Source organism: Tamandua tetradactyla, chromosome 19 (genome assembly GCF_023851605.1).
Source record: "Tamandua tetradactyla isolate mTamTet1 chromosome 19, mTamTet1.pri, whole genome shotgun sequence".
Lineage (NCBI taxonomy): Eukaryota > Metazoa > Chordata > Mammalia > Pilosa > Myrmecophagidae > Tamandua > Tamandua tetradactyla.
This window is the reverse complement of record NC_135345.1, coordinates 62,177,086-62,193,752: the sequence shown is the minus strand read 5'-3', so window position 1 is coordinate 62,193,752 and position 16,667 is coordinate 62,177,086.

Genomic DNA, 16,667 nt, shown 5'->3' with positions numbered 1-16,667 from the left:
CCTGTTGGTTCAGATATAATGAACTATGGAAGAACATGCAGAACTGTGTAGCCTAAACACTTCCACATAATTGCTGTAATGCTTAGGCTCTATGACATCATACAAAGGGCTCAGGACATGGGTTCAAAAGACCGTGTTTTCCATCTTGTCCCTCCCACTAACTAGCTCTGTGTTCTTGGGCAAGCCGCTTGATATTTCTGAGCTTTATTTTCTTCTTCAATAAAATTCGCATGTTGGGCTATGTGTCCTACCTACCTCATAGGGTTAGTGTGGGTGCCAAATTAAGTCTGTTGTAAATTTAAAGTGCAATAAAATGGAAGCTCCTTGCTAGGACACACCAACATCCACATGCACACACACACATACACCAACTACTGCATGATTTACACACAGAATTCCACAGACAGCGTGTTTTCTCCTACCATTTGAATTTCTCCTCCATAATTGTAATAGTCTGTGCTGTGGAGGCAGTGGTGCACATCCCATATCCCTTTTCCAGGACTACGGTATTCATTTCTCCTGCTCCAGGAGTGAAGGCTGTTCACAGACGAATTCATCTTCAGGTATTTCCCTCTGTCTGATGAAGTAAACGGTCTTGCCCAACGTTATGTCCTTCTCCAGGGTCAGCCCCCATCCAGTGCTTGTCGCATGGGGGGTAACAAGAATAAGACAGGATGATTCTAAAGGACCATACCAGGTTCAGAGCTATGCCACTGAAGGATTGCCTGAAGTCTCTATTGCAACTGCTTTACCCTTCTCCCTCTGCCCAAGGCTGGGTCTCTCATCACTCCTTACCCCCAGATACTGCTCCAGAGAAGCTTGTAATAAATCTCCTGCTCACTACTGTCTTAAAATCTGCTTCCTAGGGCATCTAACCAAAGACAATCTCCTTGTTCCTACTTTTGCCCTTGCAATAGTTTGTTCTCAACACTGCAGCCAGAAAGACCTTGCTAGAGAAAAGCAATCCTGTCCCCAAACCTCCAGTTGCTCCTTATCTCACTCAGAGTAAACCCAAAGAGGCTAACGAGCACTATGCAATCTGACCCCTGACCTCTATGACCTTATCTTCAGCTTCACTCCCCAGAGATCACTTTGCTGCAGCCACAGTGTGGCTGCTGCTCCTTCCACATGTCGGGCACACCCCATCTCAGGGCTGTGCATTTGCTTATCTTTGCGCCTGGAATGCTCTTCATACAGAGAATGTATAGCTCTTTACCTAACCTCCTTCCAGTCTATGCACAATGTCGCCCTCATAGCTATGCTTTCTCTGACACCTTACTTAAAATTCAAGCAACCCTACCCCCCACTTTATCACAAGTCTCTTTATTTTTGTCCACAGAGATTTTTACCCTCAAATATACTACATAAACTACATATTTATTTGTTATGATTACTACATGGTCAACATTATGACATCCCTGGACCTTAGGCACTTTGCCTTTTTGGGCCCCTTGATCCATAAAAAAATAAGTAAAGTTATATATTATGCTTACATTGCTATCAGGACAAATATAGTGCAGGAACAATGCATTATTATAATATTAATCCATTTTCTTCTGATTTTCAACAAAATTAAAATTAAAATATTCTCATGGACCCCTAACAGTATCATGAACCTTAGGCCCTGTACCCAGAGTTCCTAATGCTTAGTGAATAAATTGGTCCTATAATTCTCTCTCTCCTTAATAGAATGAAAGTCCTTAAGGATGGTGATTTTTGTCTGTTTCGCTCATTGATCTTTCCTTAGAAAGTAAAATACAACCTGCATATAGTAATACTCAGCAAGTATTTGTTGAACATAGAAATGGTTAAATATCATTATGATTTCCCATTAGTTTTCTTTTTCTTTTTAACTTTTTTTATTGTATAGTGTAACATATATGCAAAGCAAAGAAATAAAAAAAAAAACACTGCTTTTCTCCCATTCATTTATCTCTGCTTTAATATTTGTTATTTCTCTTCTGTTTGTTTTGGGGTTAATTTGCTGTCCTTTCTCAAGTTCCTCGAGGTATTATGCTGTTAAATCCTCGATTCTTGCTCTTTCCTGTTTTTTTTTTTTTCTCATGGGTAGGCACCAGGAATCGAAACTGAGTCTCCAGCATGACAGGCAAGAACTCTACCTGCTCAGTCACTGTGGCCCACCCCTCTTGTTTTTTAATATAGGCATTTAGAGCAATATATTTCTCTCTCAACACAACCTTTGCTGCATCCCATTAGTTCTGATAAGTTGTGCTCTCATTTTCATTCCCCTCCAGATAGCTATTTCTATACTGATTTCTCTAGCAATTTCTTCTTTGACCCACTGGTTGTTTCAGATTGTGTTATTTAATCTCCATGTATTTGTGACTGTTCTCATTCTTTGGTGGTTATTGAGATCCAGCTTTTTCCCATTGTGATCAGAGAAAGTACTTTGAATAATTTCAATGTTTTAAAATTTATAAAGTTCTGTTTTGTGCCCCAGCATATGATCTATCCTGGAGAATATTCCATGAGCACTAGAGAAGAATGTATAACCTTATTCTTTGGGGTGCAATGACCTATATATGTCTGTTAGGTCTAATTCATTTATAAAGTTATTTAACTTCTCTATTTCTTTGTTGATCATCTGTCTAATTGTTCTATCTATAGAGCAGAGTGGTGTTTTGAAGTCTCCCACTATTATTGTTGAAACATCTATCACTTTCTTCAGTTTTGCCAATGTCTGTCTCATGTACTTTGAAGCTCCTTGATTGGGAGCATAAATGTTTATGATTGTTATATCTTTTTGGTGAATTGACCTTTTAATTAGTATATAGTGACCTCCTTTGTCTCTTATGATATCTTTACATTTAAAATCTATGCTGTCTGATATTAGTATAGCTACTTCTGCTTTTTTTTCATTATAACTTGCCTGGAAAATCTTTTTCCATCCTTTCACTTTCAATATATTTGTATCCTTGTGTCTAAGATGAGTCTCCTGTAAACAGCATATAGCTGGATTATGTTTCTTAATCCATTCTGCCAATCTGTATCTTTTAATTAGTAAATTTAGTCCATAAACATTCAAAGTTATTACTGAAAAGGCGTTTCTTGACTTCACCATCTTATCTTTTTTATTTTATTTATCAGATCTATATATTATTTCTCCTCTTTCTCTTTGTATTCTTTAAATTACCCTCAGTGGTACTCTTCAATTCTGTACCCTCCTCCAGACCTCCCTCTCCTGTCTTTTTATTTCAGCTGGCAGAACTTTTAGTATTTCTTGTATGGCTGGTCTCCTGTTGACAAATTCTTTCAGTACTTCTTTGTGAAAACTTTAATCTCTCCCTCAGTTTTTTTTTCTCCCTCAGTTTTAAAGGACAATTTGGCTGGGTACAAAATTCTTGCCTGGAAGGCTTTCTCTTTCAGGATCTTGAATATATCATATCCTTGCCTTCTTGCCTCCAGGGTGCTAGCTGAGTAGTCTGAACCCAGTCTTATTTGGTTTCCCTTGTATGTAATAGATTGTTTTTCTCTTGTCACTTTTAGGATTTTCTGCTTCTCTTCAACATTTAACAGACTGATTAGTATGTGTCTTGGGGAAGGCCTATTTGTATTTATTCTGTTTGGAGTTCATTGGGCTTCTTTGACTTGTATATTTATGTCCTTTATGAGGGTTGTGGAGTTTTCCCCTATTTTATCCCCCACTACTCTTCCTAGCCATTTGTTCCTCTCTTTTCCTTCTGGGACACCAATGATTCTTATATTTATGTGCTTTGTTTTAGGTGTCATTTTCCTGAGACCCAATTCAAATTTTTCCATCTTCTTTGCCATTTGCTGTTTTGAGTCTTTGAAGTCAGTTATACTGTCCTCTATATCACTTATTCTTTCCCCTGTCCCTTCAAATCTGGTGTTGTGTGTCTCTAGTATGCTTTTTATTTGGTCAACAGAGTCTTTAATCTCCATGGTATCTGCTGTATTTCAATTTATTCTTTCAAATTCTTCTTTATGTTTTTCTACTGTCTTCTTGATCTCCTTTATGTCATTTGCTATCCCACTTACTTTATTAAGTAGAACTGTAGGCACGTCTTTGATTAGTTGTTCCAATGTCTGTGTCTCCTCTGGTGTTTTAATTTGGTCATTAGACAGGGCTATATCTGTCTGCATTGTGATATGCTGAGTGATCTTCTACTGTCTTCATGGCATGTAAACATCTCGATTGATTTACTTTGGAGTTGATTTCTTTCAGTAGTCTAAGACCTTGTGTTTGCTGGATGGTTGTACAGCAGGGAGAAGGGTACAGGGTGGGGCACTCAGTGCAGTAATTTGTTTCAGTGCAGGTATAGATGCAGGTTAGCGATGTTATGCTGATGCTTGTGAATGTGGGCACCCAGTAGCCAGGGAGGATGTAGCTGTGTGTGTGCACTGGTCTGGGGACCGTAACCCTGGCATGCACTGATCTAAGCCACGTGGTCCTCTGTGCATATGCATAGAGCTGTAGCAGTAGGTCAGGATTATACCATAGTGGATTGGGGGCAGATGTGACCCAGCTGCACAGGTCAGCACTTTCTCAGAGCAGGGAAGTGTGGCTGAGGGCTGTGTATATGTACAGTTCTAGGACTGTTGTGAACTGAGGTTCCCAGAACTGAATGATGTGATTGGGGGCCCATGAGCATGTGTGGGCCTAGGAGTGCCGTAAACTGATGCACAGAGCTCAGGTAGGGCAGGGAGAGGCTGTGAGACACTATAGACAGTGCAGCAGTGTTAGCATAGGTATGGAGGTTAGTGCCTGCAGCCTTTATGCACTGGCAACAGCCTGCAGGGAGCAGGGAGGGGGAGGTAGTGCTCAGGAGGGGTGCAGGAGAGGTGGGTTGGGCTGCCCTTGGGCTGTGGGTGGGTGGCAGGTACATGCGCTGGGGACGAGTTGGGTGGGGGTGCCTGAAGCATGGGAAATGGGAGAGGGTGACAGGGTTCAGGTGTGTGGGGTGTAGGGTGAGTCACCGCTCATGGGGCAGTGCTGGTGAGGGTAGAGCACCCAAGGAATGCAGCCTGGCTTGCTTCTAGTCCCCCGCTCCCATTTGTGCACTCCTGCTGGCTCCATGCTTCTGTGCCAGGCTCCAACTTTCTGCGCCTGAAACTAGAGTTGCCCTATGTGGTGCAGAAAACTCTCCCAGGTCAGCCACACTCCAGAATCACCACCTCAGTTGCCCTGCTGTCCCTTCTCTAACTTTTCCATGGAGCAGGGCTAATCTCGAGCTACTCTATTTGGCCTTCCCAGAAGTCCCCCATGAGTTTTTCATTCCCTAAATGTAATATAGTTTTTTGTGGTCTAACCAAGATCATGCTGTTATTTCCATTCGAAACATCAAGAATGTTTCTGCAAAAGGTCCACCAGCCACTGAAATAACTGTGGGGCTCCAAGCTTACCTAGCTTTCAGGAACCAGTGGGAGTGTAAGTTGAGAGTCCTAGAGGAATAACTCTCCTACAGTCCACCTCAGTGCCCTGGAGCATTCTATGTTTTTGTTAGAAATTTATTATAGATATCATGAAAATCATTTATTGAACTTTTCATAAACTTCTCCTTAAACAATTATAATATATATATTCTAATATATATTATTATTTTATTATTAGAATATATAGTCTAATAATATATATATATATTTGCTGGAGTTTCAAGATAAACCATAATATTTAAATATTTTCTGAGTACCAAAATACACCTGGAAAACCCTTAAAATGATCTTATAGAACTAAACTAGTGTTGTTGCCACATTATGGAGATTTGTTTTAATGGAAATAAAAAAGAAGTCCCTGATGGTTCTCAGCTGGTAGAGCGAGGATAAGAGAATAACTAAATTTGTTTTGTATTTATCAGCTAAAAAGACATCAGACCTTGAATTTGATTTGGGAAAACTAAAGTTAAACTTATAAGGCTATAAATATTGTTTTATTTTGTGCTGAAGAATCCTAGTACTTATGAATTTCTTAGGATAAAATTGAGCACAGAAACTTTCTAAAGAGGAAATGCTGTATCGTGGGAGGCACAAATCACTACAGAGCTGCATTCATGAGGAAGATTTAAATGTACGGGCAATCAGGAGTCTTCGTGGTTATTTTCTTCCCCTTTCTGGAACTACTGTGCAACTTCCCATTTGTTCTTCTTCAACAATCTCATGTGTTTTCCTCAGAATCTGACTAACAATCAACTTGTCTAATTTATGACTAACCATGTACAATGTATTTTAGTACATATTTTACCCAGCATGATGCCTTTCACATTGAGTGTATATTCAATGAAAGAACTGGTGAATGCGAAACAATTTTAAAACTATACATATTTAAGGTTCTTCTCAAGGTCGTTTTCATTGTATAAATATTATTTTGCTTATCTTGTATATTGTACACTTCCAGAAAACTATACGTATTCTTATAAATTCTTTTTCTTAATTTAATTGATTTAAGAAATTATTTCCCTTTAAATTTTTTTTTAATTGCTTGATGTGTGTATGGGACAACTATCCATAGAAAATACGAAGTCCTTATCTCATCAGAGCAGAGGAGAGAGAGAACCCATTTTTATACCAATATAGACATGTTTTTGTTTTTTGTTTTTTTGTGTTTTTATCTTAATCTACATTCCTGTGAGTGTGAACCCAGGTAAATCGGACCTCTTGAAGATGTTATTTTTAGTTAACATGTGGCCATTGAATCAAGGTAGGATTTAATTCATACTACTGGCGGCCTTATTAAGAGAACCCAAAAGTCACAGAAGCTAGAAAAAAGAGAACATTGTCACGCGAGGGGAGGCAGAAGTACCAAACAAGGAATACCAAGCATTGCTGGCAGCCAGTGGCAAAAGGTTACAGATTTTTTCTTAAGTTTGCAGATTTTGAGGAGAAAGAAAACTTTGCTCATATCTTCATTTTGAATATCTGCTAGCCTCAAAACCAAGAGCTAATAAATCCCCAGTTTAAGCCAGTCCATTGTACAGTACTTGTCACATCAGCCTGGCAAACTGACACCATTATTTATTGAATACTTGCCTAGAAACTTGCCAGGAACACTATATACATGGTAATATTTAATAATCACAGCAACTTGGAAAGATAGGCTTTATTTATTCCACTTTGTAGATTTTTTTTTTTTTTTTGTCATGGGCATCTTTGGGTATCGAACCTGGGTCTCTGGCATGGCAGGTGAGAATTCTGCCACTGAGCTGCCATTGCACTGCCCACACTGTAGGTTTTTAAAAAGCCAAGTGCCATTTGGCTGACTAACTTGCTTAAGGACAAACGGCCAAAGAGTTGCAAATTAAATTCAAACCTAAATCTACCTCACTCTAAACCCTAGGGAACTGTTTATTTCCTACATCTTCATGAGCAAAAGCTCATTCCACAAAGGCATATAGCATTTAGGAATGACACAAGCTTTTCAAAGCAACATGTCAAAAGAAAACATGAAGAAATTTTATAGCTAAAAATTTTAATTCAGTAGCCACTATATTAAAAGAATTCTGAGCTATAATGACTTTTGCTAGAGAACCCTCTATGCTACATGATTAACACATTCCTAAGAAAAATGTGTATTTACTCTGGTGCATATTGGTCCGAGATTGTATATCATTTTTACATCCGGCTGTTATGTTCAGATCAATTGTGAAGATGATTCTACCGTTTTAATCTTCTTTGTGCTTCCTTACCTGTTGCGTTTATTTGCTCTTCTTGTGTCCTTCAGTTTTGAAATCTCTTTTTCACTTGCTGGTTTTGTTCTATTATATTTCTGTAAATTCAGTATTTATCCAAAGTTTCTTTATATCTTCTGTGGCTGTTCACCTGAAAAACCTTATTACAGTAGTACCTGTGTAATTAAAAAAGCCCCCTTTGTAGTCCCATGCAATTTTTCTTCTCATATTTTAGAGCTAGGAGAATATCTCTCTTCCGATAATTCGAATTTCTTCTTTATTAGCTATTGAGAGAGATGTGTTATATTATGTCCCCTTTTTGCTTGAACGCCTGAAAGATATATATTTATTTTGTGCACAATAGCAATGGTTTTCCTAGCCTTCTTTGTCTGGGATGATTATTGTTCCCATCATTACTTATCTATTATCATTGTTTAAGTGATGTTACAGTTTTATCATATGTGACTTAATTGGTAAGATTCTTCATTTTCCTATTGAAAGTAAGGAAGAAAAAGAGAAAAATATGAGAAAGAGACCTTTCAAGAGAGGGGAAGTATAAGAATTAAACATTGCATCAGTTTTGCTTTAAATCTGGTTCTGCCTTGTTTTATTCAGTTTGAGTTGATTTTGCTTTGATCCACTGACCAAATTCTTGTCCTGTAACTAAACTGGAGTAGTTTGGATGCTGACTTATTTTTCTGTGCTTAAGACCATGTCCTGATACCGTACTTCCCCTAGGAATGGAGCATTGCTTATTCTGAGTCAAACACTCTCTACAGCATCTTTTCTTCCATATCTGAGGCCCTCCTTCTGAACACCAGACCAACTTAGAAGCCCTACTACCTTTGGCCAGATATCCCCAATTCTGAATGTGAACTTCTCAGTTTGTCTTTTTTATGTGTAAGGTATGCACACACAGGTATGCATACGTTTATCACATCCATGCATATTAATGCTATACGGTTATCCAGACTGTGCATTTTACCGGTCCCTATATTTTATTAGCTTGAATTTTACTTTACCATTTGCCTTTCAAGGTACCTTTATGTCCTGGTACCTATGTCTAGTTTGAGATTCATGCCTGTTGATGCCAGCATTATCCCACTGCCGGTAATCCTTTTGTGGTTGGAGAATCTGATTTGGGTATAAATTCTCAAATCTCTGTAAGAAGTTGGAAAGAAGCTTTATTGCTCTTTAGTTTGCTTTAGAGTTTAATATTATGTTGATGGTAGATTAGGTCAACATGTATGTGCATTATGGATGCATGTATTTTTATTCTACCTTGTCATTAAAAAGGGATATCCATTTCTACAATTGAATTGTGAAACTAGCATATTGTCCTTTTCTCATTCAAATCATCCAAACTTTAAGGGGTCTCTCTATTTTTTTATGAAATTATAATCCATGTTGGAGACAAAGGTGCCTAAATACCTCTACTATAAACAGATAAAGACATGGACTATAGGAGTGTTTCTCAAGTTCTGAGACTGAAACTATTTGCTAGATGACATACTTCCAGGGAACATCTACAGATACATGTGAGCTCCGGAACAATGGTTGTCATTCTGACCTTTTCTTTCCCACTTGGTGGGGTAATGGTGGTAGTGGTGGATTGTTTTAGGAATAATCATGAATTCAAACAAATGAATACTAGGTATGTGAACGTGAATAAGTTATCTATCCTATCTGTAATAGTAATGTAAGCATATGTATTTATTGAATTAACTGATACATATAAAGTTTGTACCTGGCACAGAGCCATGCTAGACACTGGGGGTATATTGGTATACAAGAGAGACAAGATTCTGTTTCTTGGAGATTAAATGTGAAGGGACATTTCAAGTGCAGCTATACTGGTCAAAATGTAGTAACATGTAATTACACTACAACATATAAAATTATATTATTATACACTATTATAGCAAATTTGAGAGATAACAACATATAGATATATTTGTTTATATTTATAGATAACATTAAGTGAACTCTTTCTTATGTCATCCATGAACCATGGCAAAGAAATTACAATCACAAAGTTTACATATGTCTATTTAATGTTTTATCTCAAGGTACAGAATACAATATAGTAATTATATTTGGCAACTGTTACATACAGAGATGTAGCAATGATCATAAAATACAACTTGAGTTGACATTCCACTGATTCTTAAATCTGGCAAATGATAATAATATCATAGATTTTAATATGCAATGTCCGAGGTTTTAAATCACATTATTTATTCCTCTATTACTCTCAGAACTTAATAAAGAAATTATGCCCATGCATTTCGAAGATCTCATCTAGTACAATAAGATGTGACCTAAGGTGTTGTAGGAAGGATTCAGTAGATACTTCAGAAGTCAGTCACTTTCATCCTGACCATGAGGCATGTGACATTAGCATAGATCTATGCTTTTCTCCATCACCTGGACCACTAGGGTAATCTGAAAAAATGCTGACTTCTGCACCGGCTGTATGCAGAGATAAAAATATGCTGATTTTTTTTTTCTTGTATGTTGTGTGACTGGGTCACATTTCATTCTTTTTCTATGTGAGTATCCCATTATTGCAGCACCATTTGTTGAATTTTTTGCCTGTTTGTTGGTTTATGTTGGTTTCTTTTTCTTTGTTTGTTTGGGAAGTGTATGGGCCAGGAATCGAACCTGGGTCTCCCATAGGGCACGTGAGAATTCTACCACTGAACTGCCCTTGCACTCCCAGTGTTGATTTTTTTAAATCTGTTATTTCAGATTTGCCAGACTTTCCTCAATTACCCAAATCTATGAGTATAAAATTTTGCATTCTAGAAGGATTTTGTTAAATGTAAACTATGAGGTATGCTTAATAATGTGTTAAGAAGTCACAAAATATTGCTCAGTTAGAAAAACATGTGTGAATGTAGACGTGTTTGACATCAGTTATCTGTAACAAGGGACAATAATAAGATCCTTGTGAAGATTAAATAAGTTAAGATATGTGAAGTATTTAGAAAATGCCTGACACATAAAAAGCACTGTATATATGCTATTATTGCTAGTTTGTTTAAAACCAGAGTACCAAAGTACCTATTAAGTAAATACTTGAAGGATATTTACCAAAATGTTAGTGGTGTAATCCTGGGTTATGTGACTAGAGGTGACTTTTCTTTTCTTGCCTATCTGCATTTTGTAAAATTTCTTTAGGTTATATGAATTTTATTTTTATTGAAAAGTATTTATGAATGTTAATAAAAATAAAATCAACTAATTCATTAGGGAGCATTAAATATATTATCATGAGGAGTAATGGGCAGCCAGGAAAAATATTCTAAGAGCTGAAAGCATAAAATACATGGGACTAAAATTGCTGATTTAGCTGTCTAGCTCTCCTTTTTTGGGCAGAAACTGAGCCTGACCAAAGAGAAAATACACAAAGAAGCAAAATAAACCTTTTTAATCTGCTTCTTTCCAGAAGTGAAGTAATTTTCCAGAGACTATCAGCTTTTGAAAGAATGATATCCTCACTGTTAGCAATCAAATATTATATTAGTTATTTACTACTGTATCACAAACTATCCCAAAACTTAGCAGTTTAAAACAACACACACTGATTATCTCACAATTTCTTCTTTTGGTAACTAATTTCAAAAGTGACATCCCATCACTTTTGCCATTTCCTATGGAGAAAATCATGGTGTCTAACCCCACATTCAGAGGGATTACACAAAGATATGAATACCAGAAGGTGAGACCTTTGGGGAACAAGCTTAGAGGCTATCTGCCACAGATATCCTGTGGAGGTTTTTAAAGCTGCATTTGTTGTGCTTGCTCATCCTTCTTTCATTCATAAATTCTTTAACAAATACTTGGCATTGGTTTCCCTAAATAGATTGTTGATTTCCATATTAGTTATGAACATCCTGATATGACACCAAGTTCACCAAATTATAGAGTTGAAGAAATTTTATAGAGCATTTATTCCTCCAGCATTCCCTTTATTTACAGATATAAAATTTGAGACAAGAAGATGTAAATGACTTCACCTAAGTAATACAACTTGTTACTAGTTACTTGCTGTGCTAGAACTCATCTTGGTTTCTTGACTTACAAGTTCATCAAGACATTGAGGAAGATATTTCACCCTGATGTTCATTTTACAAGATTACTGTGCTAAGCTCTGGGATCTTGGCATTTATCTCTTAAATACCTCTTGTTAATATAACTAATATGGACATTGCTGCTAAAAGTGAATAGTACTCTAGCAAAAAAAAAGCCAAATGATGCAGAATAAATTCGTAGGAGGGCAGTGGATGGCAAGAAAATTTGACTCAGATCTAGAAAAATGGAGATGTAAGATATGCAGTGGCAAAATACTTGGCAAAAATATCAACTACAAAACCCTGGAAGGCAGACCATATGCCTACCAAACCTCCATCTGTCTGTGTGGCTAAATGAATGAATTGGACAAAGCCTCTTTCCCACCTACTGCATTGTGTGTAAGAAATACAATTCTATTGTATTGAGCCATTGAAAATATCAGACTTTTCTGTTATTACAGCTAGTACCACCTTAACTAACACTATCTACTCTGTAGAAATCAATGTTATTTCAGTGTTACTATTTTTTATTCACCAAAGACTGTCTTCTTACTAATTCCATGATTTTTATAATATGCAATGTTTGTATTGTACAAAATTATTTAAATTTTTAAATTCACTAAAGATTAGGAATTAAATCGAATATTTAATTAGATTTACTAGAATCATTAATTATATTAAATATACCTATTATGCACTCCCTTTCTGCCAAGTACTGTGCTAAATTATTTCAATGATTTCACTGACTTTTTACAGTGACCTATGATAGCCATACTATCCTTATTTCCATTTACAGATGAGAAAAACAAGGCTGAGAGAGGTTAAGTAACTTGATTACTCTTATAAATGCAACTGACAATAGTTATAGTATAGTGATAAAGATGAGATTAATAATAAATCAGCTCAATAATGTGCATGATATTTCTTAGAATGTATGTTATATAGGAAGAGGGAAAAAGGAAGAGAAGTCAAGAGAAAAGGTCTGAGAACAGAATTTGAGAAATAACTAACTTTAAAGCATGGATGGAGTAAGAGATGTCAGAAAGATAGGAGGAACAATAGAAGAGTATGTTTTTAAGGAGCCAAGGAAAGTGAATGTCTCAAAGAGAAGTTAATCAAGATAATCTGAAGGCAGTCTGCAGAGGGATCAAATAAAATAAAGACCAAATGACAAATTTCCACTGGGATTATCAGTAAGAATATGACCTTGACAGGATGGTGGTTGGTCATATTTGTAGTTTAATGAGATGTAAGGGGAGGGGAGGAAATGAGGATCAGTAGAAACAACAATTTTAACAGGTTTGGCTGTGGAAGGGGCAACGGAAGAAGGTGGCAGGTGACGTGGCCTGTGTGGTTGAGGTTTTTTTTTTTTTTAATATAAGAAGTGTATTAGTTAGGGTTCTCTAGAGAAACAAAATCAACAGGAAAATATTTGTAAATACAAAATTTATGAAAGTGTCTCATTTAAATGTCCAAAGTCCACAGGGCAGGCTGTGAAGCTGACCCCCCCAGTGGAGGGTCTGGATGAACTCCACAGGAGAGGCTCACCAGCCAAAGCAGGAAGCGAGCCTGTCTCTTCTGAATCCTCCTTAGAAGGCTTCCAGTGATTAGATTAAGCATCAGTCATTGCAGAAGACACTCCCCTTGGCTGATTACAAATGGAATCAGCTGTGGATGCAGCCAATGTGATCATGATTTAATTCTATGAAGTGTTGTCATAGCAACAGACAGGCCAGCACTTGCCCAACCAGATAAACAGGTACCACCACCTGACCAAGTTGACACGTGAACCTGACCATGACAGGAAGATATGAATAAATCAATAAAGAAGGTGCTGATGATGCAAAATAGAAAAAAAGTAAATGAGAAAATAAGAATGTGAAATTATTTTAGGGTAGGAAGTTATGAAGATTCTTCTCTGGTGTGTTCGACTTTCTTTGCCATGAGGGTGATCAATGGAGTTGAAGATTTGAAGAGCGTGGTTAAGATTTTAAACATCCTTTGACAAGTGAAAAGAGAGCTGGTAGTAGTAATGCACGAACAGTATAGCCCAACAGCTTGGAGGACCCAACTGAAGTTGGAAGCCAAACATTTATACAGTTCAAAAAACATGAGAATTTTTCATATCCTTTGATCTGCTATGTCTATATTATGAATTTATCCCATGGAAACAATTATGGATGGACCCAAGATAAAGCCATAGGGGACTCAGCAGCATTTATAATAGTGATAAACCAGAAACAACTTAAAAGCTTATTGATGAAAAAACTTGTTAACTCAATTATGATAGATCCATAAATAGAATAACATGTAGCCACTAAAAAATGTGTTTTAAGAGGACTATTTACCAGCCTAGAACATGTTTGTAACATCTAATGATTAAAGGAGGTTATTGAAAAACACATACAGTAAGATTCCATGTATCTATATGAAAATAACAACACTGCATGCATAGAAAAATGATAGAAAAAGTTAAAAGTAGTTATGCCTACTTGATAAGATTACATGTGACTTAAATTTTTGGCCTTATCTCTATTTACACTTCTATTATAAATCTTTGTAATTGCTATAATTAAAAAAACTTTATTTTTAGAGAATCTATTGAGAGTTTACTGACAGCTTAACTATGATTTATAATATAGTTCGGTATACCCTAAAGTGTAGTTCTGAAAAATTTTATTCTATGTGCTGTTAATAGGTGTCTGTGGAGGAAAATGCTCCCTAGGTTTAGAAAACTTTGCTTTAACTAAAATTCAAAGGTAATGATTGGAGTCAAATGGTAGGAGTGCTCAGAGCTTTCTAATATGATACTTTTCATTATAAATCTTCAGGAACACATACAGGGAGCAATATTTCCAAATATTAATAAACTACTAAATCCTTTTTACACAAAATATTTATCAGCATTTCTTAAAACTAGTATTTCCCATAGTACTTTGGGAAACAGCATGTCAGCATAAGTTTCCTTAAGACCATAGATATTTGCTATCATTGAGTTCCTTGTGGTGGTGACACTAATAAGCAATGATAAAAGCACTGATTAAAATTGTTACTGTTTTTAGAAATCTATCTTTGTTTATGAACTCCATAAATCTGCAGTACATTGAATGTACTAGTCAATGTATAGAGTTTGTTTTTTCACATCATAGTAACATTTTTTAGGTGACAGAACTTTTGCTCTGCTCCAGAAATATGGCTCTTGTGCCTTTTAACCAGTTTAAATCTATAAAATTATATAACTGAAAAATATTCCTAAAATTGTTTCTGAGAGATAGGCCACCTGTGTTACAGAAACTAAAGATACATTAAATATGCTGACATCAAACTTTAACGTCAAAGGTTACTCTTTAGTGGCATCTTGTTATTCTCATGGGATAAAAATGAAGTCTTAATTGTACATTTTAATTTATTCATTTATTGAGATACTTTTTTTATTCATTGATATTATTTATCTTGAAGCTGTAGAGGTTTATTTGACCTACGTCTATTATATCACTGTAGTTTCTACTTCTCATATCATACCTCTTACTTTTTAAATAAACACATGCCAAATATTTTATTCAATCAGCCAAATTAATGAGGGAACCAGCAAGATGTTGCAACCAATGTGGAGGAGAATCTGAAGAGAGGACACATATATGGGTCTCTCATAAATGCTGAAATAAATTTTCTTAATAGATGCAAAACGAGTAAAACTGGTTGTGATAATTAATTTCATGTGTTAGCTTGATTAGATTATGGTGTCCAGTTGTCTGGTCAAGCACTGGCCTACATGTTACTCTGAGGGATTTTGTAGATGGGATTTGTCCCTATATTCAATTGATTGCATTTACAGGCCAACAAAGAGATTGCCCTCAGCAATCCTCATCCAATCAGTAAGAGGTCTTACAAAAATAGAACTGAAGATTTCAGAAGTCAAAATAAAAATTTCTGCCTCAACTCCAGCATTGGTTCTTGCCAGAATTTCCAGCCAGTTATATTTTCCTGGAGAACTGGGACTAAGGAATTCAACACCACCTTCCAGTTTGTGGCCTCCTCTACTAAAGTTTGGACTTGCCAGCCTTTATGTTTGAGCGGACCAATTCTTTATAATAACATATTTCTATCTCAATCTGTATCTTTAACCCTCTCCATTTCTATAATTTGCATATATAAATAGAAATAGCTATCTGTATATTTAGTTATATTCAAGTATCCATCTATCTATATATCTATCTATCTCTGTCTTATCCATGTATACCTCCTATTGCTTCTGTTTCTCTGCAGAATCATGACTAATACACTGGTCAACATCTACAAAGCAATGATAAATTTCATTCTGCAGACACAATTAATTTGCACTTCTATGGTCAAGAATCATTTGTACTAATATTAGTTTTCTACAACTTACAGGGTGTGAAACAAGCCGTGGACAATGAAAGGTGAAAGCTCTATAGAATCAGACCACCAGGAGAGGGTTGCTCCAAGCAATGTAGAGTTTTCCACTAAAGGCACCCAATAATCTTTTTGGTAGATTTCAATGTCTTTCACAATTTTTCCTGACAGTATCTCTCCATCTTATAATCATAATAATCTCAAAGAAAGAATTTCTTGATTATAAAACAAAGCCAATTCACTAGATTTGGCCTAATTATTCACATAGGAGCAGTAAGGGTATTCATTTGCTATAGACCTTCTTAAATTCTTTGCAAAAAAAAAGCCACACAGTATTGGGCAAATTCTAAAATTGCAAGATTAACTTCTGTCTGGACATTTGCATCGATAACTCAGATTTGACTTATAAAAGTTTTTATTATTTACTATTCCAAGTCTAGGAGACGAGATCCAAAATACTCTCCCTACCATACTTCACTTGCAGAAACTAAATTTGGACGCTTTTCTGACTTCTCAAGTTCCTCCAAATTTCCTAAGGTTCCTGATTTACCATGAAGTAATTTCCCTTATTGTA